At 37.0% G+C, this 25,103-nt stretch overlaps 1 protein-coding gene across 1 annotated transcript in view; it reads left to right on the top strand.

Annotated features, from left to right (window-relative positions):
* The window catches only part of WDR70 (WD repeat domain 70), a 298,120-nt gene that overhangs the window by 203,466 nt on the left and 69,551 nt on the right, over nt 1-25,103 (top strand). The window lies entirely within an intron of this gene.

The following is a 25,103-nucleotide window of genomic DNA, read 5'->3' as shown; positions in this document are numbered from 1 at the left end:
ACCAGAGTCTTTCCTTATAGCTGTATTTCCAAATGCTGTCATCTAAACTGACTGCATTAGAAGTACTTCTTTATATCTGTTTCCCTTAGTAAAGATAATGTGTGGAGTCCACATACATTAAAGGAAATAATTCACTCGGTACTATATTTATGCCTTCTGTATTTTATTACTGAGATAGTGAATTAAGATTATAGAAGTGGCATAAAATTAGAACATTTTGCTAAGTTTAAATGGCCATAACTTAGATGGAATTCTTTGTCATTGACTAGATCTAGTAGCCAGATGACATTTTGCCATTTTATTTTTAAACCTAGGAAGATTTGCCTATAAAGCATTTAGTAGCAGAGCAGACTTTCCAAATGCTATGAGTTAAAACATATGGAGATGCTAAAGATACTTGCATGGGGCTTGAATGTTTTCCCACACATAAAATGTGTATCTCAAGGAGGGACAAATATTTTAGACAATGAAATACTAGTTAGAAGTTACAGCAAAGTGCATGATAGTTATTATTTTTCATATAGATAAATTAAAAGTACTTTTTATAGATATGATAAGCCAAAATAAAAAAAAATTCTATATCGTGACCCTAAATCCACATTCTTAGAAAGTGACCCTCCTGTATAAACCTGAAACTGATATAGTTGTGTCTGTGTGAGTGTGTTTGAATTTGGTACTGATTGCTTGTTTGTATGGGGCTTTCCCATTGAAAAAGAAAGGCTTGGACCAAGTACTTCTATTTTATCTTACAGGAGACTATTTTTCAAGATCTTAAAAACCAATACAGGGGCACCTGGATGGCTCAGTCGGTTAAGCGGCCGACTTCAGCTCAGGTCATGATCTCGCGGTCTGTGAGTTCGAGCCCCGCGTCGGGCTCTGTGCTGACAGCTCAGAGCCTGGAGCCTGTTTCAGATTCTGTGTCTCCCTCTCTCTCTGACCCTCCCCCGTTCATGCTCTGTCTCTCTCTGTCTCAAAAATAAATAAATGTTTAAAAAAAAAAAAACAATACATACTCTGTTTTACTTAGCTAAGAAGACTTTGTTAGGCTTCAATTTCTGTACTCTTTTACAGAAACAGTGGGTACATTGAATATGAATATGAATTTTTTTTTTTTTTTTTAATTTAGAGAGAGAGGGAGCAAGAGCGTGAGCAGGGGAGGGGCAGTAGGAAAGGGAGAGAGAATCTTAAGCAGGTTCTGTGCTTAGCCTGGAGACTGATGGGGGGACTACATCTCATGACTATGAGATCATGACCTGAGCCGAAATTAAGAGTCAGTTGCTAAACTGACTGAGTCACCCAGCTGTCCCAAATATACTTTTTCAAACAAATTCTGTCCTTACCCCAAACAGTGATTTGCCATGCCCCTCCTGGTGGCGTTGGGATGGAGTGAGGTTGAAAGGGAGGCCTATTTTTTTTTCCCTTTTAGTAAATGCTTGTATGCAAGAGAGATGCATGATCAGATTTTTTTTTTTAATGTTTATTTATTTTTGAGAGAGAGAGGGAGGGCATGAGCAGGAGAGGGGCAGAGAGAGACACACACACACAGAATCAGAAGCAGGCTCCAGGCTCTGAGCTGTCAGCACAGAGCCCGACATGCGTCTTGGGGACTCAAACTCATTAACTGTGAGATCATGACCTAAGCCGAAGTCGGACGCTCAACCAACTGAGCCACCCAGGCACCCCATAAGACTTGTTTTCAAAGAATCACTTTGTTGTCTATGTGGTAGATAAATCAGAGGAAATTAAACCAGGAGGCAGGGAGGTCAGTTAAGAAGTGCCAGGTGAGTCCAGGCCCTATGAGAGGTGAGACTGGAGATGAATTCAGAGAAGTGGATTAGAGAGATATTTAGGATGCAGGACAGACACATAAAATTGGTAAATATTTGCATATGAGGAATGAAGGATGAGTTAGTGACCAGGGTGAGTAGCTAGGGCCCAGATCACCCATCAAGGCAGGGAGATTTGTCTGCAGAAGAGAGTGCTATAAGGAGTTGAGTTTGAGACGTGTTAAGTGACAGAATCCTCAGTTACATATCCAGCTTAGTGGAATAAATGAATGAATTAATTTACTAATTCTTGGGGCTTGTATCCATGGCCATTACTGTCTTGCCTGATTTTGACTGAAAAGTGCCCTAACTTTTTGACTTAGGAGTGGACTTCTATTTCCGAAACCTCACTGAGATCAGATTCTTTCCTCCATGATCTCCCAGCCTAATTTCCTTGTTTCTGCTGAATTTCCATGCCTTGACCCTATGCCTTCTGTACCTGTCCACCACTTTGCTTAGGATCTCTGTCTTGTGTTTAACTATGATCCTTCCCAACTCCCTCCCTATCTTACTCAACTTTGGATCAAAATCCCTTCTGGACGCATATATTATTAAGAGAGATGGCTCAATGAGCCTTACAAGAGATGAATTTTCTCAGTGTCCCTGTGCACTAAATGTTTTAATTTTTTTAATTAAAAAATTTTAAAAATATTTTATTAATTTTTGAGAGAAAAAAACAGAGCATGAGTGGGGGAGGGGCAGAGAGAGAGAAAGACACAGAATCTGAAGCAGGCTCCAGTCTCTGAACCGTCCGCCCAGAGCCCGACACGGGGCTCAAAGTCACGATGTGAGATCATGACCTGAGTCGAAGTTGGACGCTCAACTGACTGAACCACCCAGGCGCTGCCCCCCTGCTGCCCCTGTGCACTAATTTTGATAGGGGCAGGAGAGAACACACTGTTGTAGAGCAGAGGAAGACTACTGTGCTGGGTCTTGCTTCAAAACTGTTCACAGTAAACCACTCAACCCCTCCAATGCCTTGGCCTCCTTATCTATAAAATGAACAGGTTAGGCTAGAGGACTTTTATTTTATTTATTTTTAAATGTTTACTTATTTATTTTGAGAGAGAGTGTGTGCACGAGTGAGGGTGTGTGTTAGTGAGGGGGGAGGCAGAGAGAGAGGGAGAGAGAGAATCCTAAGCAGGCTCTGTGCTGTCAGTGCAGAGCACGACACGGGGCTCAATCTCATGAGCTATGAGATCATGACCTGAGCTGAAATCAAGAGTTGGATGCTTAACGGCCTGAGCCACCCAGTCACCCCTAGGCTTAAGGACCTTGAAAGCTCCATCTCCAGTTGTACGGGTCCTGGGTGGCTCAGTCGGTTAAACGTCTGACTTCAGCTCAGGTCATGATCTCACAGTTTGTGAGTTCGAGCCCCGCGTCGGGCTCTGTGCTGACAGTTCAGAGCCTGGAGCCTGCTTCTGATTCTGTGTCTCCCTCTCTCTCTGCCCCTCCTCCACTCGTGCTCTGTCTCTCTCTTTAAAAAATAAATAAACATTAAAAAAAAAAACCTTAAAAACTCCATCCCCAGTTGTAAAAATTCATCACAAAATCTACATCTATAATATTTTACTCCTTAGCATTGGATTTGATAGAACTGTGTATCAAATCAAGTGTGTTTTAAAGACTAGATAAATTAAATCTTTTGTTATAGAAGTTAAATGGAAAAATAATCTCAATGAGAATAATTTCAGTAAAATTTCAGTAAAAATAAATCCAGTAAAATACTTTATTTCTGCTCTGAAGAACATTGACAAATGAATTAAATTAGCCTAATGACACTCATTCTAAAATATATTTTCTCAATGATATTAATAAAGTTGGGATAATTTGCTTAAGATATATTTGAAAAAATGATGGAGGCATTTCAAAAGGACCTGAAGGAGCTACTAATGGCCAAATCTGGGGCAAGTCTATGAACTATAACCCTTAGTTATATATGTATAATTATATATATATATATATATATACATATATATATATATATATATATATACACCTATACACACATAAGATCTCTTTCTTACAATAGAATTCCAATTAATAAATGCAGAAGGAATGATAGATCAGTATGAGGAAAACATCACAGTAATAATTACTACAAACAGGAATCATCGATGGATGCCAAAATTAATAGGCAAAAGTTTTTACACAGTCTTAAGGGTATTTACATAGTTTTAGAGTATTTTTTGGCAAGATACTTATCACAACCACAAAGAGAAAAATAGCAACTTATACTGGAAAAATCTGACAGACACCACCTTAACCAAGTGATTAAACATAACATCACCTGTAATAAGACATTGACATGTATAACTCCTGGTATGAAGCATGAGAAGGTACACTGCTTTTGTGTTCTTGCCAAAAATTTATAACTTCGTTCTGATAATGAGAAAACATCAGACAAATCCAAATTGAGAGATAGTCTGCAAAGTAACTGTTCAGTACTCTTCACAAGAATCAAAATAAACTGTCATAGATTGGAGGAGACTAAGGGGACATGACAGCTAAATGAAATGAGGGGTCCTGGATTCAGTCTGGACCAGAAAAAAGATACAGTGGGAAAGCCGGTGAAATTGGGAATAAGGTGGGTAGATGAGTTCATGGTATTTTGTCAGTGTTAATTTCTTGCTTTTTATTTTTTATGAAAACAATTTTATGTAAAGTTTATTTTAACAGAGAGAGAGAGAGAACAAGTTGGGGAGGGGAAGGGAGAGAAGGAGAGAGAGAATCCCAAGCAGGCTCTACACTGTCAGCACAGAGCCCAGTGTGGGGCTTGAACTCATGAACTGTGAGAGCATGACCTGAACCGAAACCAAGTCAGTCACTTATCCGACTAAGCCACCCAGGCACCCCAATTTCTTGCTTTTTAAATAATTGTACCATGGTTATTTTAGATGTTAACATTAAGGAAAGCTGGGTAAAAGGTATGTGGGAACTCCTTGTAATATTTTTGTTATTTTTCTGTAAATTAGAATTATTTTAAAATAATGAATTTAAAACTTGTATTTTAATCTTAAAAATGATTTTGGAACAGCCTTGGTGTCAACATGGCAAGGTCAGGTCCACTCATGCAGCTCTTCCTTTCCTCATATACTAAGTCTCAAAGTGCTAAGGTTAGTAGATTTAAAAATTTTGGAAGAGGTAATTTTAGGACAGCAGGAAGTTCTATTTAATAAATGGAAAGGTAACTTTTGGGTCTTTGACATCCCTGAGGATTCGTAAGGTTAAAATAAGAATATGTTCAAGAAGCGTATGTGCATATAAATGACTTACCTTTTGAGGGTGGCCCTTTGGAGGGCAGTCAGGTCTCTTGATACCATTGAATGCGTTGTGGATCACATTTTAGTGGGAAGTAGATCACAGCTCCCACACCAAAAGTGCCAAAAGCCAAAAATGCCAAATGCTGCCTTTCTCAGCTTTGTTTGTGTTTCTCCAATAAATTAAATTCACCCACTCTGGGCTTTGATTCAGGAGCCTAGTAACAGGGGAGAATTCATTCCGTGTGGGGGCAGGAGTAGAGGCAGTAATTTTCAGGGGTAGCAATGATGCTGATGATGTCACATCCAACATTCTAAAGTGGCAAGTCCTCTAGATTTGCTGTGAGTCCTGAATGTGGCTGGCATCCTGGCTGTGCCAAACCTGTTTTGTTCCCACACATCTTCTGAACCTGGTTCTGTAGTCTCCCCAGCAATTGTAGGATGCGTTTTCTCTTATTTCAGTACATTCATTTTTGTGTACAGTTGAGAACTCTGGTAATGTACAGATCTACTAATGTTTAGATGTTAGCCAAAATACAGATAAAGCCCTTTAGCATATGACTTTAATGGATTTAATAACTTTTCCCTGTGATTAATAGAGCTATCTGGAACTTTAAACTGCCTCTATCTTTCTCATCTTGTCTATTAGGACACTATAATGAGTTTATATTGTAAGAGTTGTTCTGAGGCATGTATATTTCAGCACTTCAAGACTTAATATGCTTTTATATGTATTATATTGATCTATTAAGTTGAGTTTGAGAGTTATTATAATGTAATGGTTAACAGTGTAGTCTTTGGAGATTTGCCTAGATTCAAATCCAGGCTCTGCCACTCATTATCTGAACAGTTTCTCTACTTATAACATGGAGATAATAACAGCCAACTCCCCTCCCTCCCTTATTAGGAGGGCTAAATGAGCTTGTGTGTGTATTATATTAGCTATTGCTAACTGCTGTCATTTTGATTCTCATTTCAGCTCAGAAGTTTATTTTTGTTTTTTTCTGATTGATTTTAGTATGTCAAGTCCTTAAATGTATTGTCTGCAGTAGTTTCCTCTTTGTGAACCTCTGTAGTATGTGTCTTACAAGAGGAAGTTCACACTGATGCTAAGATCTAAGATCAGATTTTATGAATTGATAAGGTTACTGAATCAATTCTGTTTTTGACAGTTTTTGGAATCTATACAGCATCTGAATGTTTAGCTGTTTTGCTTATAAGGGAAAGTGATAACTGCCATCCCAATTTTAGAAGGAAACGAATTTGTTACTTTGAGAGTATCTTTAAATATTTCTAGAAAATTTTATATACATGGTGCTTAAAAGAAAAAAAATGTATCTGACTTAATTAAATGGATTTTTATAAGCCAGATCAACAAAATTAAGCTATTCACTGGCTGCCCAAGAGATGAGTAAGTTAGAACATTCAGAAGAAATGGAGAACATAAAAACAGCCCCAGAGAGTTATTCATTTAAATAATGAACAACAGCATCATTGTGTTGAGCCTTTGAAATTCTTTCCCTAGTTGCCTATTGGAGTAAGTTTTCCTTAAAGAATTATCATACCAACATGATGGAAAAAACCTGAAAAAAATTTCCCTACAACTTCACACTTTCTGATCATGTGATTAAGACTCAGTGATTTTAATCATTATCACTGCGATTCTTTCCCAGTGAATATGGACATCATTATCCATCTCTGAAGGCTCATCAGAACTTCCCTCAAAGTTTTATTGTAGTCAGCTAGCAGCCTATTAAAGGAAAGCCAGAGTGCTCATTGGGGGTGCTAGTGAGACCGGAAGAAGTTAAAAAATTACTCTCTAAATACTTTTCCTGCCTCATTTGTGAATCCAGGAACACTAATCTATGGACCTGATTTATTCATGAATGTTGTTAGTCTTAATTCCTCCATTTTCCTAGCTCTTAAGCTTTTTCTGGTCTGGGTTCGTCGTATAGTTCTTTGTCAGTAGCACTGGCCTTTTACATTTCAGTTGATGCCTGTGTCATCTGTTTTGGATTATAAGCTCCTTGAGGGTAGTGACTCTTTGGCTTGGGTTCTACCACACTCTTTGATGGTGATCATGATGATGAAGTGGTTTGCTTCTTTGATTTCAAATATTCTCTTGACTTCTGGTTAGCATATTCTGAGAATTAATAATATTGTATCTCTTTCTCAATATTCATCTACTTTCCAATTGCCTATTATATAATACCTGATATAATAGCCATTATTTGTTGACCATTTTCTGGGTACCAAAAGTGTGTGTGTGAGCACTTCATATTTATTATTGCATTTAATTCTCAGCACAACTCACTAGAATTGGTGCTGTTTTCTCGTTTTACAGATGAGAAAACGAAGGCTTAAAGAAGCAAATAACTTGCCTGTTGTGTACAATTAGAAATATTAAAGCCAAGAGACACAGGTCTTTCTGACTTCAAAGGCACTGCTTTCAGCCACTGTGTCATGGTTGTCTTGAGTCCCCATGGACATTTGCATGTGTCATTGGTTCTTTTACTTCTCTGAATTCTATAATTAATTTTTATTCCTTATAGAATGCTTACAGACAGTTATCATGATTGTAATAGCATGCCCTTGAAAAAAATGAGTATTTCACTGAGTTGTCTTTACTTAGCAGGGAAAAGAATTTTTAAAATGTCTTCCTATTCCAGGGGCGCCTGGGTGGCTCAGTCGGTTAAGCGTCCGACTTCGGCTCAGGTCATGATCTCACGGTCCGTGGGTTCAAGCCCCGCGTCGGGCTCTGTGCTGACAGCTCAGAGCCTGGAGCCTGTTTCAGATTCTGTGTCTCCCTCTTTCTCTGACCCTCCCCTGTTCATGCTCTCTCTCTGTCTCAAAAATAAATTAAAAAAATGTTAAAAAAATAAAATGTCTTCCTATTCCATATATCTGAAAGTGTGCACTGAAGAACGTGTTATTTTAATTGTTAATGCTGTTTAGAATATGGAGTGAACATTCCTGATAGTAGCTGCCAGGGTTGATACATTTCCATGTAATATAATGTTCCATGATAATTCTTCTATAGCTGTGCCTTAGCCTTTCTGATGTGGTATTCACTAGTCTTTGATAAATAGACTGTATTGTGTGGGTTTTTTCATTGAGAGAATGATGGAGTTAAAAATAATCACAATAATAATTTTAAAAGAACATGCTGACATTTAGATCTAAAGACTTTCTCCTCTAGGCTATAAAGTCTTAAAAGTAGGTCACACTTTGGGTTTAAACTCTGAACAGATACTTGCTCTCTGTATTAGCTTACCTTTTGATCTTAAAGCAGCACTTATTCTTGACTTCAGTAAATTTTAAATTGTCCTTCCAAATTTGAAATACCATATGAATTGAAAAATCGCCAGTCATTTAAAGGAGAAAATTAAAGAAACAAGTTTGTACTTTTCTGTTCTGTCTGCCCCCTTGAAGAATTGGAACTTTTCTTCAATCATTGATTTAGGCTAGAAATATTAGCAGTTTGAAAGTATAGAAGTTAATGCTCACTTGAATAAAATGAGGTATAGGGGTAGCATCCTTAAAATTCTCTCAAGAGTTACCTTTCATTAACCAGAAGACAGTAGAATAAGAGAGTGCTTACAGGCTGTACCCTAAATATAGCCTGCTTCACAGAGTTAGCATAATTGACAATTCACTTGTTTCCCAATACTCTATTCATTACAAGAAAATTGCTGTGGGTCTTTTGAACTATTTTTCCTTAGTTCTACACCACCACAAACCACTGAAGAACATGACCTTTAGCCTTTCCTCTTTTATTTCTCTGATTCAGAGCACACTTTCTTATACTTAGAATTTCTCTTCCAGACTCCCCTGCCCTGTACTGCCTAGTTCCAGTTACATGTAAACATCAGGCTCACTTCTCTTCTGTAGGCGCTCATTACTGAAACATGTTTTTGCAAACTGATTTTTGTTGTTCTATAGTAGCATAAACTCGTTTAGATGTCAACTATTTTAGAAAAGCCTATTCTGTGGCCAGAGAAGGTTGATGGGGGCGGAGGGGTAATTAAAGGTTACTTTAAATGTTCTAGATCTAGTAACTCTTAATATAATATTTGATTTAAATATACCTATTAGAGTTTTGAAAGCATGTTTGCTAAAAGTTTGGTACCTGTTTACTTTTAGAGTAGTGAGTTCTTTATTTGTATGAACTGCCTACAGGTATGTAGAGTTAGGAGGTATTTGTTTCAAGATCAGGTGACTGGTGATCATTTATTTCATTATTTTAGTTTTCTGGTCCATTATTACCCCCTCCCCCCAGTATTACTCAACCTACTCTTCTGATCTTCTCTATACTAACTCTCATTTTTCCTCCCAAATTCTTAGTACAGTTGTCTTTTCTTTCCTCCTCCATTTCGTTCTTGTTTTGTTACAGAAAATAATAATTATTAATTCTTTACATTTAGAAAATAAGAATTTTATTCTTTGTCTTATTATTATTATTTATATTTGACATTATAATTTTGATCTTTGTTGCATGATTTAAAATAGGAGCCTGGAGACTGTTGAAAATGAGCATATAGATTATAATCCTATATCAGTATTTAAGGGGTCCCATTTAAGATGATCCAAAAGAGAAAATTTCTAGCATGAAACTGTCCAGATAACACATGTACTAGGTATTCGTGACAACCAGGAAGTGGGGAAGTATAATTAGAATCAGAAAAGAGAATCTTGTTGGAGGCACAATGCCTAGGAATACACAGTGAAAATGCATTTTATACTGACTCACAAAGGACTCACAGTGAAAAGGCATTTCCCGCTTATCTAAGTAATACAAAGAAAGAGTGACATAGGAAAAGGAAGAGCATTAAGAGAGAGATCAATAGAAAGCAATCCTGTAGCTGTTATTTTGTCTGCAGTTTCTTATGCCAGCTTCTAATTTTATCACATGTTCATAAATAGAGAAAATGACCCAGCATCCTCAGTTCAACTAATATTTATTGCATAAGTACTATAGCTCGGTCCATTATCTTCATAAGATTATGATCCATTTCAAAGTATGAAAACAATTCAAAACTGACTAGAATTATACATAAGCCTTTTTAATGTTTTGTTTGTTTTTTGGTGAGTAGTAAGTAAGTGATATGTTTTCCTAAAGATAATGAAATCTTGTTTGTTAATTAATTAGTAAACTCAGAAGTGTTTTGAACCTGTAATGATAGTTCTTCCATCTACGAAATGTAGGTTTAGATAAGAAGTAAAACTGTTCTTCAGGAAATGAACATTATACTTTCAACAACATTGTAAGGCTTCAATTTTTTTATGATTTCCTTGGGCATTTTGGGAAATAATTTTTAGATTTTCTGAAATATTTTAACCTTTACCCAATTGAAAAGACAACATGAGAAATAATTTCCTTTCTAGCATTCCTTATAGAAAGACTAGAGCTTTGTTTCTGTGGTTGTTGCTCCTGAACAATTTCAGAAAAGATTGTGAAATAGGTGGGGTCTTTACCAATGAATTTTATATAATGTGTGACTATCGTGATAACATGAGACTATTACCAGATACATCTAGCAAAAGGCTGCCTGCTTGAACTTTGTAAAATTTTTCATGAGGTCTGAAACCAGAGCTGCTGTTTGCTCTTCTGTGTAGCTTATAGTTTTCTAAAAGGAAAACAATAGCACTGCTTTTTGATTACCTGATATTTCCAGCCTTACTAAACTATATCCCATGTTAAAAAAAAATTTAGAAAAAACTGAAATTTATTTAAAAACATTGCTGATCAGTAGAATAAAACTAATGTCTTTTATTCTGTGCTGTGTCTTGTGATACTCTTGAGCTTTTCTAGACATTTTTTCTGATTTACACTGTCCTACATCAATTATATCCAAATGTCTACATATTCCCTGTGTGACATGAAATGCCAAACACCAATAGTTTTCTTATGAAGTATTATATTTTAGCGTTGACTGCCTTAGTCACAGGAGGCACTCAATAAATATTGACAGACTGAAATGAATATAAAAGGGAAATTACAAACATATTTAAAAAAATAGTTATTTTATTGAGAGAAATTAATGTTCCAATTTTCTCCCTATCAAGAAACTTCCCCAATATTAAAAAAAAAAGCTATATATAAGAAAAAGTACATATAAGAAAGATCAAATGAAAAATATTTATTTTGAGAGGATGTACCTAATAAATACTATTCTTCAGTATCTTTTCTTCCTTTCCTTGCTTGACTAAGGTGTTGAAAATTTCTGCTGTGTATGAAGAACCCTTGGGTTCTATTCCCAAAAGACCATGTCTCTCAGGCATGCTGAATTTCCTTCTGTTTTTGTCTAAATTTATGAAGCCACTCCACTTTAGAGTGTGATGCCATAATTTAGAAACCACAGCCAATACTGATTTCAACTAGTTAATAACTTTTGGAAAAAAAAATATTTTCTAGAGGAAGACAGCTATTCTTCTGTCGGAAGTAACTACAAAACAAACAAACTAAAAAATAAAATAACAAACATGTTTGGTACTCTTTACCCATTGTTTGTTGTCTAGAGTTTATGGAAAAGATATATTTGATATATTTCTTTGGCTTTGATCAAAGCAACACTGTAGAGTCGAGTACTTCCTACTTCTTTGTAGTTCATTATTCATGGGTTTTGAATTATAGCTAAAATGCATGTGTCTTCGTTATGAAAGGAAAAATAATTGGAGTTTTCAAATATGAAGATTTTATTTCATATATAAAAATGGTAATTTGGAGCAAGAATTTTCTCTGCCATTTTTAATTTTTATCACTTCTAAATTTCATTGATCCTATTGAATTTTATTTTTAAGACATTGATTTGTTTTTCATTATTAACATTGTCAGTAGTCTCTAAATGATTTTTGAAATGATCTTTAGAAATCATTTAGATATGAGGGGTGCCTGGTGGGTCAGTCTGTTAAGCATCCAACTCTGGCTTGGGTCATGATCTCACGGTTTGTGGGTTCCAACCCCATGTTGGGCTCTGTGCTGACATCTCAGAGCTTGGAGCCTGCTTCGGATTCTGTGTCTCCCTCTTTCTCTCTGCCCCTCCCCAACTTGTGCATGCTGTCTCTCTCAAAACTAAATAAATAAAAAGCTTAAAAATTAAAAAAAAAAAAGTCATTTAGATACGATATAAAACTAGACTCTGAATTTTCAGTGATAAGCTCCCTAAAAGCACATTCTTGTACCCAACTTTATACAAATTAAATCAAACTTTTAAAAAGGTATTTTAAAAAGAGTTCTTGCGTGTATATTAGAAAAGCTCACGTAGCAAATGGTACCTGGATTAAGACATCCAGGTTAACTGCAAGGTAGCCAGAGAGGAGAGAGACAGGCTCTCTAGGTAAAGAACAGCTTACACAACAATGTAAAGTAGAGAATGGAAGTCTTGCTAAGTGATAGTGACAATTTGAGTTTATCTGGAACAAAGGTTTGTCATCGGGGGCAGTAGGAAGTAAAACCAGGAAGCTAGGTTGGGTCCAGATCAGGGAAAACCATGCTTAGTTTTAGACATACATTCCTTCCTTCCTTCCTTCCTTCCTTCCTTCCTTCCTTCCTTCCTTCCTTCCTACACTCATTCATTCACGTATTTACTTTCTTACCTATTTACCTACTTCTTTCTTATTTTTCAATGTCAATTTCTAAAGGTCTGTGCATAGGGAAGTAACATGACGAACAAGATGTTTTATTAAAACAATTAATTTGGGGATGAGAAAAAGATCCTTTCTTAACTTGAGTTACAATAATTGGAATGAAGCATGAGAGCATGATGAGAGGTGGGACTTGTGATCTTGAGCAGGTTCATTAACCTTTCTGATCCTGTGTGTTTTTCACATCTGGATAGTGGATACAATAAAAATAGCTTTCTTAATTGTCTCACTGGGTTGTTATGATCAAGAAATGTGATAATAAAAGTGCTTTGTGAACTGTAAAGTTAGTATACATTTAGCCTGATATTATATTATCAGTATTATATTATATATATTAACTTATGATATATATTATATAATTTATTATAATATATAATATTATAAATTAATATATGATTATATATAATATAAAATTATAATTATATAGTATATATTATATTAATATATACAATTATATTAAATTATAATATATATTAATGACATATATATCAGTATTATCAATATTATATCATTGTCACTATTTATTGGAACACTTAGCCTGATATTATATTATCAGTATTATATATATTATGTTATTATATATTAATATATTATATATTATGACATAATATTATATAATATAATATATATATTATATATTATATATTATATAATTATAATATATAACATATATATTATATATATAATATATAATAATATATATATAATGACATAATATATATATTGACATATTATATATATGTCAATTATATATATATTATATTATATTAATATAATTATATATGTCAATTATATATATTATATTATATATGTCATATTATATATATATATTACATAATATATATAATTATGACATAATATATATAATATATAATTATGATATAATTATGTCATAATATATAATATATAATATAAATTAATATACAACAATAAGATACAATTTAATATATAATATATATTAAATTATAGTATATATTAGTAATATATATAATATATCAGTATTATCAATATTATATCATTGTCACTATTTATTGGGAACCTTAGGAGGTGTCAGCCATTGTAGTGTTTACTAAAAGGGAGCACCTGAGTAGCTCAATCAGTTAAAGGCACTGTTAATTATGGCTCACGTCATGATCTTGTGGTTTGTGAGGTCAAGCCCCATATCGGGCTCCATGGTGACCGTGCACAGAACCTGCTTCAGGTTCTCTCTCTCCTCTGTCTGACCCTCCCCCACTCATGCTCGCTCTATCTCAGAATAAAAAAACTTAAAAAAAATTAAAAGGAGGCATTGGATGTGAGATATGGCATTGGGTGTGAGAAATGTATTATATCAAGGGATACTTGGTAAGGATCAAAGATGAGGTTTAGTGACTGAAAAAAGTATAGAAGGTTGATTAAAATAAAAAAGTCAAGACTGGGAGCAGGTTTGGAGTAAAAGTGTATGAGTTCAGTTTTAGGAATATTGATTGGAGGAGATAATAATACATCTAAATGGAAATATCCAGTATCATTACACATAAAAGACTTTGCTTGAGAGAAAGTTACAGAACAGAGTGAGATTGAAATTTGGGCATTATTTGCATGGTGGGTAACTGAAGCTACTGAAGTGCATTCATGAGCTCTTGGGCAGTAGTTAAGGAGAGGAGAGCAGACATGTAGGGACAAAACCACACACGTAATTTGTTCTCTCACATAATTCTCTTATGCTTTGCTCCTTATTTTGAGGAGCAAAAGACACTGTCCTTTGTAACTCCCTCCACTAGTCAACCACCCACTCTTTTTTTATACTATCCTGAAACAGAAGTTCCCTTCCTTCAACAAGTTCCTTGAGGGCTTTCAGAACATCAATCAGCAGAATGTGCTTTGTTTTTATAGGGGCAAAGTGTTAAAGAAGTTAACTGGCTATTTATCTTTAGCTTTGAAAGGGGAAAGAGAAAGTCTTTTTATCTCTGGGTAGATCCTTCTCCTACTTCATTTCTTGAACTGATTTGGCAATTCTGGCACTATAGTTGGCATAATAGTGAGAAAGGCTGAGAATCAGCCTGGTGGTCCTGGGGATAAGATATTTACTGGAGTCTAAATCCCGTAACCTGGGCCATTGCAACAGGGCCATCTGGTAAGATGTGCAAATTGTACCCTGTCCTTAAGGCCCTTGATAATCTGAACCCAGTATGTCTTCTCTGCCTTACCATCTACATTTCTATATTCTAACTGAACAGTGTTTCCGGAACATGCCATGTACTTTTAAACCTGCTCCATACCCTTGACTAGGCCCTTTCCTTAGCCTTAGTATCTCCTCCCCACTTCCTGTGGCCACGGAAAACCACTCTCCCTTCAAGGCCCAGTTCAGATGTATCTGTCTGTGAAACCTTAACCAGTATGCCAGAGAGGAATAGTTGTCCCTTTCTTTACTTTCCCAAAATACTTTATATCAGGAATTGATAAGAGGTCAAGCTCTAGAGTCAGACTTTGTAGATTTAAATCCTGGCTGTAATTAAATATATAACCTGTTTCCTCATCTGTAAAATGGGGGGTTTTATGAAGATTAAATAAAATAATATAAGTAAAGAGCTTACCCTGCGAATGGCACATAGTGAGTGCTTTAATAAATGGTATTTTAGGGATGCCTGGGTGGCTCAGTTGGTTAAGTGTCTGACTCTTGATTCCAGCTCAGGTCATGATCTCACGGTTCCTGAGACGGAGCTCCACATCAGGCTCTGCGCTGAACCTGCTTGGGATTCTCTCCCTCTGTCTGCCCCTCCCCTGCTTGTGTTCTCTCTCTCTCTCTCTCTCTCTCTCAAAATAAATAAGCTTTAAAAATAAATTTAAAGGTATTTTATAGTGATTATTATATCTTGAAACCATAAAAGTGGTTTCATTCTTTGTTATCCGTAGTTGTATACATTGTTGTCTCCTTGCAAGATTGGGAGGCCTTGGGGCTCCAGGACCCTGTCATAGTTATCTTACTCCCCAGGGGGCTTAGGACAATAGAAACTCCATAATTGATCATATGAGTTGAGGAGCCAATTGAGTGTGGATATGGAGGAACAGCAACTGTCTGGTTTGTCTTCCATTGAAACCATGGTGTCTTCAAACCCAAATTTAAAGGACAGTACTTTGTTTTATTTTCTTTCTAAATTACTGCCCATTTTCACTCCTACACTCCCTCTCACATATACTGTGGCACACACACCTTAACTGTGTCACACACTGACTTCTCATATAATTAATATGTTTATACCCAAGTGATAACTTTTCGAAGAAGAATTAGGACTAAAACCATGTAAAGAAATGACAGGAAGCCTAAATTTGTTAACATTTTATTGTTTAGGTGATGCATTGTTTTTAATTAAATATAGGTAAGAGTCTCTATTAATGTAGTTATAGATTAATACTCCCATACTATCTGTGTTTTACAGTGAAAATGGAAAATACTTAGATACATATGTCCTTATTTCCCCATAAAATATTGAACATGCTAGTTAAATAAGATCTATATATTCACAGATGATACCTTGGCAGTGGAAATTCAAATAGAACCAACTCTCTAATCCTCTGTGATGGTAAGAAAGGACAGCATGAATATTAGGCTACAGTTGCTTGTCATCTCTAAACATACCATGCCATCTCCCACTCTTTGCCTTAGAAAATAATGTTCCATCTACCTGCTATCTACTTTGCCTTTTTCTCTGGCTGGTGACCTCCTAGTTATTGTTCAGAACTGTCCGTAAACGTCATTACTTCTGTCAAAGCATTCCTGCCCCTAGACACAATTCGTTACTTGCTCCTCTCTGTCTGCCTGTATGAGACCCCTTAGAGCTCTGCTCCCACACTCCACTACGAGTTCCCTAAACAGCAGCATGCCTGTAGCCCCAGCTTCACAAGTGCTTAGGTACTCTGTAAATGTTTAGAGATTGGATGAACTGGTGAATGAGTTAATGAGTAAAACAGAAATCCACAAATAGCTCCAAATCCAGGGTTTTGACAAGAGTGACAGGCTAGCAACTTGTTCTGTCCCAACCATTTGCCAGTCATATTTTTTTGTTTTAAGGCAAAATTAAACATTTGATTTTTTTTAAATTTTTTTTTAACATTCATTTTTGAAAGGCAGACAGAGGCAGAGCATGAATGGGGGAGGGACAGAGAGAGAGAGGGAGACACAGAAACAGAAGCAGGCTCCAGGCTCTGAGCTGTGAGCACAGAGCCCGACGTGGGGCTTGAACTCACGGACCGTGAGATCATGACTTGAGCCGAAGTCGGCTGCTTAACCAACTGAGCCACCCAGGCGCCCCTAAACATTTGATGTTTTAGTTTCATTTTTTTGTCTTTCCATTTTTGCTAGAAGACCATTTACTTAAGAGGCTGAAGAAGAAGACTAGACACTCTGCATTTGGGCTAATTGATTCCTGATCTCTATACTAGAAGATTCTCTTTGATACTAATCATATTTTAATGTCAATTATAGGAGTCTTAATGATCTGTACACATTTCATTTCATCATTTTCCCTTCAGCCATTTCTTAGAAAATGACTTAGAAGTAGATTATTATTTTAATTTCTTGAGGGGAAAAATTATGTTCTAAATCCTCAGTAACATATATTTTAAGGTAAATATATATAGACAGATTATTTAGATTTTAAAGTAAATACTTCTATAGTTAGAAAACAAATTATTAATACTTCTTAGCTGTTTGTGACCTAATACAATTACTCAGTAACCTTGACATTTGTGTTTTGCTTAATCTCTCTGTTTTGTTAACCATAGAAGTCATAGTTGGATGTAGATTTCTATTTGAATTTCATGTTTTTTGATACTCTTATAAATGTTTTTTTTTTTTTTTTTTGTAATTTTATTTTTGGAGAGTTGTTCACAGATCTCTGAATATATATTTCTTTTTTTAATTTTTTAAATTGATTTTATTTTTTAAATTTACATCCAAATTAGTTGACATATAGTACAACAATGATTTCAGGAGTAGATTCCTTAACGCCTCTTACCCATTTAGCCCATCCCCCCTCCCACAACCCCTCCAGTAACCCTCTGTTTGTTCTCCATATTTAAGAGTGTCTTATGTTTTGCCCTCCTCCCTGTTTTTATATTATTTCTGCTTCCCTTCCCTTATGTTCATCTGTTCTGTGTCTTAAAGTCCTCATATGATGAAGTCATATGAAATTTGTCTTTCTCTGACTGACTAATTTCACTTAGCATAATACCCTCCAGTTCCATCTACGTAGTTGCAAATGGCAAGAGTTCATTCTTTTTGATTGCCAAGTAATACTCCATTGTATGTTTATACCACATCTTCTTTATTCATTCATCCATCAATGGACATTTGGGCTCTTTCCATACTTTGGCTATTGTTAATAGTGATTCTACAAACATTGGGGTGCATGTGCCCCTTCGAAATAGCATACCTGCATCCCTTGGATAAATACCTCGTAGTGCAATTGCTGGGTCGTAGGGTAGTTCTATTTTTACTTTTTTGAGGAACTTCCATACTCTTTTCCAGAGTGGCTGCACCAGTTTGCATTCCCACCAGCAATGCAAAAGAGATCCTCTTTCTCCGCATCCTCACCAACATCTGTTGTTGCCTGAATTGTTAATGTTAGCCATCCTGACAGGTGTGAGGTGGTATCTCATTGTGGTTTTGATTTGTATTTCCCTGATGATGAGTGATGTTGCGCATTTTTTCATGTGTCTGTTGGCCATCTGAATATCTTCTTTGGAGAAGTGTCTATTCATGTCTTCTGCCATTTCTTCACTGGATTATTTGTTTTTTGGGTGTTGAGTTTGATAAGTTCTTTATAGATTTTGGACACTAACCCTTTATCTGATATGTTGTTTGCAATATCTTCTCCGATTCCGTTGGTTGCCTTTTAGTTTTGCTGATTGTTTCCTTTGCTGTGCAGAAGCTTTTTATTTTGATGAGGTCCCAGTAGTTCATTTTTGCTTTTGTTTCCCTTGCCTCCAGAGATGTGTTGAGTAAGAAGTTACTGTGGCCAAGGTCAAGGAAGTTTTTGCCTGCTTTCTCTTCAAGGATTTTGATGGCTTCCTGTCTTATATTGAGGTCTTTCATGCATTTTGAGTTAATTTTTGTGTATGGTGTAAGAAAGTGGTCCAGGTTCATTCTTCTGCATGTCGCTGTTCAGTTTTCCCAGCACCACTTGCTGAAGAGACTGTCTTTATTCCATTGGATATTCTTTCCTGCTTTGTCAAAGATTAGTTGGCCATATGTTTGTGGGTCCATTTCTGGGTTCTCTATTCTGTTCCATTGATCTGAGTGTCTGTTTTTGTGCCATCTTATAAATGGTTTTTATTTCGATTTCTAATTATTGATTTTTTTTCTCTATTTTTGCTTTCTGTTTTATTGATTTCTGCTCTTTAGTATTTTCTTTTTATTTGTTCTTTCTAATTAAAAAAAAATTTTTAATGTTTATTATTTGAGAGAGAGAGGCAGAGAGACAGAGAGCAAGCAGGGGAGGGGCAGAGAGAGAGGGAGACACAGAATCAGATGCAGGCTCCAGGCTCTGACCTGCCAGCACAGAGCCTGACGCAGAGCTTGAACCCACAGACCGCGAGATCATGACCTGAGCTGAAGTGGGCCGCCCAGCTGACTGAGCCACCCAGGTGCCCCTGTTCTTTCTAATTTTTTAGAGTGAAAGCTTAGGACTTTTACATGAGACCTCTTTTCTTTTTTAATATATACTTAAACTCTAAATTTCCCCTCTAAGCACTTTGTTTCTTAGCTCAGGCTGCCATAACAAAATACCATAGACTTGGTGACTTAAATGACATTTATTTCTCACTGTTCTTTATACTGGAAAGTCTAGGATCAAGGTGCCAGCATATTTGGTTCCTACTGAAAGCCTTATTCCTAGTTTGCAGATGACAGCCCTCTCACTGCCATGCCCTCTTGTGTAAGGGAAGGGAGGAGGGGTGGGAGCTATGGCTATTGAGCAGATCTCTTTTCCTCTTCTTATAAGGACACTAATCCTATTGTGGGGGCCTACCCCTCATGACCTCACCTGAACCTAATTACTTCCCAAAAGCCCACCTCAAAATACCATCACATTTGGGTTAAGATTTCAACATATGAAGTTTGAGGGGATACAAACATTGAGTCTATGACAATTTGCATCCCCAAAAGTTTGATGTTTTTATGTATGATTTTAATACTTTAAAATTTATAGTGGTATGTTTTTTGGTCCAGAATATAATCTGTCTCTATAACTGTTCCATGTACAGTTTGAAAAGAATGTGTGTTCTGCTGTTCTAGGAAGGAGTGTCCTATAAATCTAATTAAGTCAAGTTTTGACAGTATTGATTATGCCACTTTACTGTTTTAGGTCTATCTATTTTATCAATTGCTGAGGGAGAAATGTTGAAATCTGCAACTGTAATTATGGATATGGCTGTTTCTCCTTTTAATTCTTGTTTTTCTTCCTTTATGTATTTTAAGGGTCGTTTATTAGGTGCATGCACATTTAGAATTATGTTTTCTTGCTGAATTGACGCCTTAATCATTATGTAACCTATCTCTATTTCTGGTGGCATTTCTTATTCTTTAGAACATTTATTTTATCTTATAGTGATATGTATAGCTACCCCAGGTTTCTTTTGATTTGCATTTGCCCAGTGTATCTTTTTCTATTCTTTTTCTTTTAAATTAAGCTAAAGTGGATTTCTTACAGATGTACATAGCTGAGTCTTGCTTTTTTATCCCATGTAACAACCTTTGCTTTTTTTTTTTTTTTTACACTTTATTTTTGAGAGACAGAGAGAGACAGAGCACAAGTGGGGGAGGGGCAGACAGAGAAGGAGACACAGAATCCGAAGCAGGCTCCAGGCTCTGAGCAGGCAGCCCAGAGCCCGAGGTGGGACTCGAACTCATGAACTGCGAGATCACGACCTGAGCTGAAGTTGGACGCTCAACCGACTGAGCCACCCAGGCGCCCCCAATCTTTGCTTCTTAATTAGAGCATTTGGACCTCTACTGTCCAATATATGTGGCTATTTAAATTTAAATATGTTAAAATAAAACTTAAAGGAAGTTCCTTAATCACAGAAGCCATGTTTCATGATCTCAATAACTACGTGAGGCAAATGGGTACCATGTTAGACAGTGTGGGTCTAGAGCCCAGGCAGGTTTCCTGCTTCTTGCCTTCATGGCAACCAAACTCTGCTTTGTTTCTGTAGAGGGTCTTGGGTGAGAGCACATAGTCCTTTTTTCATCTTTCTCTGACATCTTTCATTGACATCTTACCTTTACCTAGATGGGGCAGGGGCCAGAAGGTAAGAGAGTTTCCTACCTTCTGTCAGTGGTAGATGTTTTTTTTTTTGCTTATATTAAAGTAGTATCCGGGGCGCCTGGGTGGCACAGTCGGTTAAGCGTCCGACTTCAGCCAGGTCACGATCTCGCGGTCCGTGAGTTCGAGCCCCGCGTCAGGCTCTGGGCTGATGGCTCGGAGCCTGGAGCCTGTTTCCGATTCTGTGTCTCCCTCTCTCTCTGCCCCTCCCCTGTTCATGCTCTGTCTCTCTCTGTCCCCCCCCAAAAAAAAAAAACAAACAAACAAACGTTGAAAAAAAAATAAAGTAGTATCCAGCCCAAGCAGTGGGCCAAAGTTTATCACCATACCTGTGCCTGCCACTTATGGATGGTGTGAAGGGTTTTTGGAACAAATGCACTTATAGATAGGCTTTCAGAACTTAACACATTGATAAATAGCAGAACTTCAGTATTTTTCAATTAAAACTTAGGTGAAAAAGAGAGTTTAATAGAATATTCTGAGCCTGTAGAGATAGCACAGTTTTACAGATAAGTAAATGTTTTCCAGGATAAAGGTAAATGCTAAACACCCAGAAGAGTTGTTTTTGCTTTTGCTTTTTTAAACTCAACTTGGTATCCTTAATAAAGACCGATTTGTATTCATTCCCAAAACGCACTTGTCTGCACAAAGGAGGACACTACCTGCCGTGGTGGCTCTTGCATCATCAGCTACCATTTCCACGTGTGCCCTGAGTATATCTTGCTATTTTCCACCATCTTGCCTTCAAACACCCTGCTCCCTATGAGCCGAAAGGCTCTTTTACTTCTTTTATTTTTTTAATAAATTTTTTAAATGCTTATTTGTTTTTGAGAGAGAGACAGACAGACAAACAGAGGATTAGTGGGGAAGGGGCAGAGAGGCAGAGAGAGATAGGGAGACACAGAATCCGAAGCAGGCTCCATCCTTTGAGCTGTCAGCACAGAGCCCAACACGGGGGCTCGAACCCACAAACTGTGAGATCATGACCTGAGCCAAGTCGGACGCTCAACGGACTGAGCCACCCACGCGCCCAAGGCTCTTTTACTTCTGTAAACCAATCCTCAAGGTCCCTCTTCCGGGTTCTGTTACCTGCCACCCCCACATTAATATAAATTACTGTTTTATGCTCTCATTTTACTTATGTTTATTCATTCATTCAACAAATGTTTAAGTGCCTACTATGTGCCAGGAATTATACTATACTGTCACCATGCTGTGATGATTTATGTGCCTCTTCTCACTGCTTGAATGTAAATTCCCTGCATAGTTCGGTGCACCCCTGTGCTTATATTTAATGATACCCTGTTAATAAATGAGTTACCTTTTTTTTTTTTTTTTTTTACTTCAAATTAAAACAGTTTCTTTTGTCAGGTTACCTTAAGGCAGTCTCTTTCTCCCCCATCAGCCTATTGTTACAATGCAGAAATAAGGTGTGTGAGATCTTTTAGTTTATTAATAGCAGCCAGAAATCCCTGATTTCTTGAAGGCCTATAGAGTGTTGTAACTTCCTATTTGTTTCTTCTATCTTCTGTCTTCTTTTTCAAATTAAAAAATTAATGAAGATACTTAAGTTAACTGCTTGGTTAGTTTTCCTTTTTTGTGGGTTTAGTTGAAAGAGCCCTATCATCAACAAATATAATGAACAAGGAAATTTAAGAGGTTTTATAACAAGGAAAAAAGTTATTAAAAGATTTGAAATGTGAATTAGAGTGTAATCTTCATGAAGGTGGGGATTGTGTTTTTGCATCTTTTCCTACAGGCATGGCATGATGCCTCAGATCTAGAAAATAACCAATAAATATTTGCTTCAGGTTGATTTAAGTGAGTGAAATTGGAACTCTCGCTTTTTGAAATAATGCTATGTTTAGTGTAAGAAAAATATTGATACTATCATTTTTATTCATTGTGAAGGCATTTTTTTCTAACAAAGTCTACATTTATAGAAGAGAAAACATTCTATTGTTGTAATTGAGCTAAGTTAAAAGTCACATTACATGGAGCTTAACTTTGACTTTGGGGCAAAAATGCACTTTTAGGGGCACTTGGGGGGCTCAGTCAGTTAATGTCCGACTTCAGCTCAGGTCATGATCTCACTATGCGTGAGTTCGAGCCCTGCATCAGGCTCTGTGCTGACAGCTCAGAGCCTGGAGCCTGCTTCAGATTCTGTGTCTTCCTCTCTCTCTGCCCCTCCCCTGCTTGTGCTCTTTCTCTCTCTGTCTCAAAAGTAGATAAAAACATTTAAAAAATGCATTTTTAAACCAGTTAACTGTGGGGCACAATACTTGGAGAAAAAGCAAAAGACATTGGACTTCTGCAGTATACATTTTACCAAGATTTAAACTGTGCTTTATTTTCTGTTTCCTCTGCCGCAGCCCCAGTAGTGTGGTTTCTTTGCTGCTTTGCTCTGGCTCTAAGTCTAATATAATAAATCCCACAGTTTTGCAGATTGGTATCATTCCAGATTCATGATATACCTTTTCTTCTGAGCCGTCCTTGCCTTTAGTAATCCCTTCCTTTTTATTATCTAGATTTCTCTGTTATTTCACCCCGATGGGTATTTTCAAACTTACCCAGCTCTTCTCTGGTCCACCTTGTAATTCCCACCCCCTACTCAGTTATCTCCCTTTCTCTATCTGGAAAAGTAAGGACAGTGGGCTGGACCTCTGTCAGACTTTTCCCCCTGATGTGTGCAAATGTCTCTGGGTTGATACCTACTTGTCTCCCAGCTTCCTTCCTTGCAGCTCCATGGGAGAGGTCTGTCTTCCAGCTCCTCACTAATCTTTCCACCTGTGCACTTGATCTCGGGTCCTTTCTGTCTCCTCTGAGACCTCATTCCATCAGTTTCTCCCTTTCCTGTATTTTCATCCTTTTCATCCCTGTCTGCTCCTAGAATGTATGCTCAAGCCCCTGCTTTTTATTTATTTGGTTTAACAAAAGCCCTTTCCTGCTCTTCCTTCTCTTTTGTCAGGTATCTATCCAGAGTAGGCTATATTTGCTTTCACAGGTTCACTGAAACTGCCTACACCGAAGTCACCAACTACAACTGAAATTGTTCTCAGTTGTACTCCTCTATTCCCCAGCTTCAAGCCCTCACCTGGACCACCTAACTTATCTCCCTGCCCCCAGTCTTTCCTTTTTCAGTTTATCTTTCCCACTGCTGCAGAGTGATCATTTTTCTCCCCCCACCCCCGCTTTAAAAAAATTTTTTTTTAAGTTTATTTATTTTTGAGAGAGAGTGAGCAGGGGAGGGACAGAGAGAGAGGGAGAGAGAGTATCCCAAACAGGCTCTGCGCTGATAGTAGAGAGCCCGATGCAAGACCCGAACTCATGAACCATGAGATCATGCCCTGAGCCGAAGTCGGACGCGTAACCAAATGAGCTACGCAGGCACCCCCAGAGTGATCTTTTAAAATACAGATACAATATTACCCCTCTCTCCTTAAAACCCTTCTCAACATTGCCCATAAGGTACAAATTCAAACTCTGTAGAAGGATATCTGAGGGCACTAATAATTTGACTCCAGCTCTCCAGTCTTACATGCTACGGTTTTGTTCTTGATTCCCACCTCTAGTTCCAAAAGTAGTGTGCTATTTCACAGTTCTGAGTCTTTTATATTCTGAGTCCTCTAGTGGAATAACTTTCACTTGTACTCCTAGTGATCTTCTACTTTTCCTTCAAAGACCACAGTCGAGCATTGTCACCACGTTTTGCCCAATTTCTCACTCCACTCCCAGCCTTTTTTGCTACCATGGCAGAGTTGACTAGTATTCTGTGGGTTCGCTATATAATTTGTGGATACTGCCGTTATTTATTACACAGTGAATTGCAAATATTTGTTTTAGGTTTGCTTCCCTTTCTAGACAAATCTCCTTGAGAGTAAGGAGCCATTTTACTAATCTGTGACTCATCTGCAACACCTAGTGTAGTGCCTTGCACACAGCAAGGACTCCATAGGCGTTTGTAGAATGAATGAATAAACAGTTGGGTTAATTTCAGCAAGTCTTAATTGGCACATCTTCTGTAGGCTCAGTGTTATACTTTTAAAGCTGGACAATAAGTTTTGGAT

This window comes from Panthera tigris, chromosome A1, assembly GCF_018350195.1.
Source record: "Panthera tigris isolate Pti1 chromosome A1, P.tigris_Pti1_mat1.1, whole genome shotgun sequence".
NCBI lineage: Eukaryota > Metazoa > Chordata > Mammalia > Carnivora > Felidae > Panthera > Panthera tigris.
This window is presented reverse-complemented; position numbering and strand designations above follow the sequence as displayed.